The following is a 4,602-nucleotide window of genomic DNA, read 5'->3' as shown; positions in this document are numbered from 1 at the left end:
AGAGAGAGAGAGAGAGAGAGAGAGAGAGATTATATGGGAAACATGTGGTTTATGTTTTTTTTAATCAAAAATCTGTCAAATAAATGGCCAACCTCAGGCGAAACATAGCTAGCAAAAAAATTTGGACTCTGATTGTGAAAATATATACAAATTCTTTTTGCTACAGTGACTATAAATAGGCACCAAAATCTCAGAGTCTTGTATTCTCCAAGGACATCAAAGGTCACCTGTAGCAATCCTATATTCAAATCTGATTTTCATGAAAATGTTTCCTCAGGCTTTCTTAGAAAATCATCAGCAATTTCCAGAAGCCACAGGCTGACTGAGACTGCCATCTACACAGAGTGGCCTTGCATTTGCTGTAGATCTTTTAAATGGTACCACCTACCAGGTAAAGTGGCTCTCTGGTCAGCCTATTCCATAGGCCAGGAATGGGGGTTAGGGAAGAGGACAAAAAATACCAAAGAGCTTCCTTTCAAGGGTTCTTTCCTCCTAGGTACCTGCTACTAGCCTATAATAGTAACTGAAAACAGCAATGCTCTAAGGCTGAAATTAATGGCTAGAAAAAAGTACTGAAGGAAGCTTGTCAACAATCTCTTTTGGTAGAGCAGTAAACACTGTCTCTAGGTAATAGAAGTGGTTAGGCTAAATTGTCAATTCATTTTGCTGGATTACAGAGCAAAGAGCATTAGACATAAAGGCTGGTGGTTGCAAAAGTGGCTCCCCCACACTATAAACCTAACAGATAGGTTAAAATTAGCTTAGTAAGGTGGAGACATTTTGATATTTCATTTGGAGAATAGTGCTACATAGCTGGGTAAAACCTACTGCTATGGACTGTAATGGTCAGGAAAGTAATACTAAAATATTATCATATATATTTAAGTGCTCATTCATAATTTAATATTCTCACAAATTACATGGTTTTGAAAAACAGAACTGGGAGGGAAAAAAATCAAATCTCTAAACTCATCTAACCCATTGTTGAGGAGAGATTACATTAGAATATGCATGATGGCCTTTTCAAACTCCTCTGAAAATTGACCTGACTGAAAACAACTTTTCCTGTGCTCTATTTTATTCATAGTTTTTTTTTTTTAGTTTATGTGGAAAGCACAAAACAAAGACACTCTTAAGTAGAGAAATAAGAAATCTGTGGCATAGAAAGTCTGCTATAGCATGATTAATTTGATAGAAATACTATCATGCCAGCTTTATTTTCGAGCCTAAATTATGTATTTTTCATTATACCCTTGAGAGGCACAGAAAAATTAACAGAATGTGATCAACAAAGTACCAGAATTTTAATCTGATAATACAAAGGGAGTTAAGGAACTCCTTGGCTCATATTGATTGTATTGCTTTTGCACAATTGTGAAAGAAATAATTTTAACTTTGTGAGTTAGAAAATAAGTTCATATAAATGCTTCACCAACATCTTAACTTTACATTAATATAAGAAGCCATTGATTGAATTTTCAACAGAGTTGTGATAATGAAAAATTATAATTCAGGTATATTAATGTGAGAAAACGTTTTCTCTCTACATGTAACCTAGACGGACCTCAAGCTCACAACAAACACAGGATAACCGAAACCTTTAAATTCTCCTGTCTCTACCTCACAACTGATAGGATTGTTTGCATGCACTACTATGCTGTTTATATTGTGCTGAGGCTCAAAGGGCTTAGTGTGTCCCAGGGAAGCACTCCACCGTTTGAACCACATTTTACTCTCCCACAGTCTCTTTTATGTCCACACGTCATCAGGAACCTGAAAGTGTTCCTATTCTGATTTCTATCTATTCTTTGTGAGTGTGTATGTGTGTGTGTGTGTGTGTGTGTGGTATGCATGTGTGTGTGTGTGGTATGGGTATGTGTGTGGTGTTTGCCTTAAATGTCTTTTTTTTTTTTTTTTTTTTTTTTTTTTTTTGGTTTTTTCGAGATAGTGTTTCTCTGTGGCTTTGGAGCCTGTCCTGGAACTAGCTCTGTAGACCAGGCTGGTCTCGAACTCACAGAGATCCGCCTGCCTCCGCCTCCCGAGTGCTGGCATTAAAGGCGTGCGCCACCATCGCCCGGCCTGCCTTAAATGTCTTTAGTGGTGCACATGCCTCTGTGAGCAGGAAAGCTCAGAAGGATTTCTGATGTAGCTCTCTATCACGGTTTCTTATTTCTTTGAGACTGTTTCTCTGTGATATTTGATCTTGCCGGGCTGAAAACAAGTCACAGAGATTCATCTGTATTTGCAGTATTTATATGTTCAGCCTGTACTCTGCTTCCTTTGTATTTGTTTTAGTAGACTTTTTTCTTTCAATTTTGAGACTATAATGTCATTACAGCCCACCATTCTATTTCTTCCCTCTGAGTCCTCCCATATACCCCTTCTCATACTTTTGTTCAAATTCATGAACTCTTTTTAAAATAATTGTTGTGATCGTATTTCTTGATTTTTCAACTTGACTATATCTGGAACTAACTAAAACCCAAATGGCTAGGTGTTCTGTGAGAGATGTTTTCTCAATTAAATTCCTTGATGTGTGAAAACACACTTCAAATCCACATCTTTGAGGTTAGAAGATACAACTTTAATGCAGATCTTTGAGATTAGAAGATGTATCTTTGATCTGGCCCACACTTTCTGCTGACAGCCTGTATAAAGCACATTATAAAAGGAAACTCTACAATTTTTTTTGTGTGTTCTTGTTCTTGCTAGTAAGTCCATACCTTCACTGGCATCAAAGCTCAATTCTTTGGGATTACAGAGAATGCTAAAGACCAGGTGAAACATCCAGCCTCATGGACTGCACAACTATAGAATTCTTGAGCCTTCCATTTTTATATAGCCTTGTTGGACTAGCTATACCACAGAATGTAAAACATTATAATAATTTCCCTTCATATATATATGAATACACGCACATATACACATTATTATATATTATATTATATATTATATAATATTATACATATTATATGCACAAATGTATTATATACAATACATAATTGTATGTGTATATTACATACACACATAATCATTCAATAAGTCTGTTCCTCTAGAGAATCCCAAATAATAAAATGGTTATTGCATGCATATGTACTTCTTTTTCTTTCTTTTTTACTATGGATATTCAGGACTCAAAACCAGCTTTTAATGCATGCCCAACAAACACTGTTTGCCATGAGCTACATTTCCATCTACCTATTTTAGTTTTAATATCCTAAAATGCACATAGACTTAAGTCTATCATAAAGAATAGAATATATAGAGGATAGAAATTTAGAGGATGAAAAAATCGACAGACAGATACCTGATATAGTAAATGATAGATAAACAGATATGTAATTAGATTCATGAACTATATTCAGTATCTTAAGTTTTCTGTATCTTTAAACATAGGATTTGAAAAAGGTTCTTTTAGCACCAAGAGAATTTCCTGAGTTATTTCTAGAAACTTCTTCAGTAGCAAACACCACTAGTACTCTGAATTAAATTAGAAATTTTTAGGCAAGAGAATTTTCCACTTTGACCTTATACTCCTTTAATATTTATGAATAAATATTATTCAGCAATGTGTTTTCTAACTAGGATTGTTGTAAGACTCAATTTAAGATCTGATCTCTTTTGGATATAGTGAGCTGAAACATTTGCCCCAAATTGGGTTATGAGGACTTTATCGATAACAGACCAAATTCTTAGGAAAAAAAAAAACCTTATATAATTTTGATGATGGGAGCCTTTTGGCTTCCCACCAGTTACACATATGCCCAGTTTGTATATATAAGAACTCCACATGGGGCAAGTTTGTCTATTCATCAGCTATACATGTACCCAGGATCCCAATCATTGAATGTGGCTCAAGGTTTCTGTTCTACTTCATAAGTATTCCGTTTTCACTGCTTCCTTTTCAGATTAACCAACAACCCATGAACTCATTTCTATCCTTGATGGAGTGAGATTGTCCCCAAGTAATTAAAGACCTTCCAAGCACCGGACAGCAGGTGAGAAAGGAGAAAAAAGTGCTCTTTCTCATTTCTCACTTGCTCTCTGACGCTTGCTTCTGAGAAAAAAGTGTGATATCCAGAAGGATGCAGAGTTCTCTGTCTCAAAATTAGCTTGCCTCTTTAAGGTTTTTTTTCTTTTCACTTTATCTTCATTTTTTTTTTAAATTTTATATTCATAAATCTTTATTAAGGTTTTTACTGAAGTAGCTTTATTTAAAATAGTAGTATGTTTCTGCCAACAGAATAAATCTCAAATAAGCAAACATCATGTAAAGGAAAATGGTGGACTTTTGGTGATGAACTTAGACTTAAAATAAAAAAAACACGAAAAATGTAAATGTTACAATAAAAGTGAGTTTAGTGTCACTGAAATATTTTAATGCAGCAGAATTCTTATATATTCCCTTTTATATGTATGATGAGTTTTTAATGAGTCAAAATTTGTGGTTTATATTCAACTTTATGTCTAGCACTTAATACAACTAAAAAGTGAGTCACACAATTTAAATGCAGTAGTAATGAGGATTATACTACCCATTCTTGTTATAAATATATTTCATATACTTATAAATATTTGTATATAATATATTTATGTTCTATT

Source organism: Microtus oregoni, unplaced genomic scaffold (assembly GCF_018167655.1).
Source record: "Microtus oregoni isolate MIOR12 unplaced genomic scaffold, Mior012 000009F_ref0000495, whole genome shotgun sequence".
In the NCBI taxonomy this organism is placed as follows: domain Eukaryota; kingdom Metazoa; phylum Chordata; class Mammalia; order Rodentia; family Cricetidae; genus Microtus; species Microtus oregoni.
Note: the sequence above shows the minus strand (reverse complement) of the source record.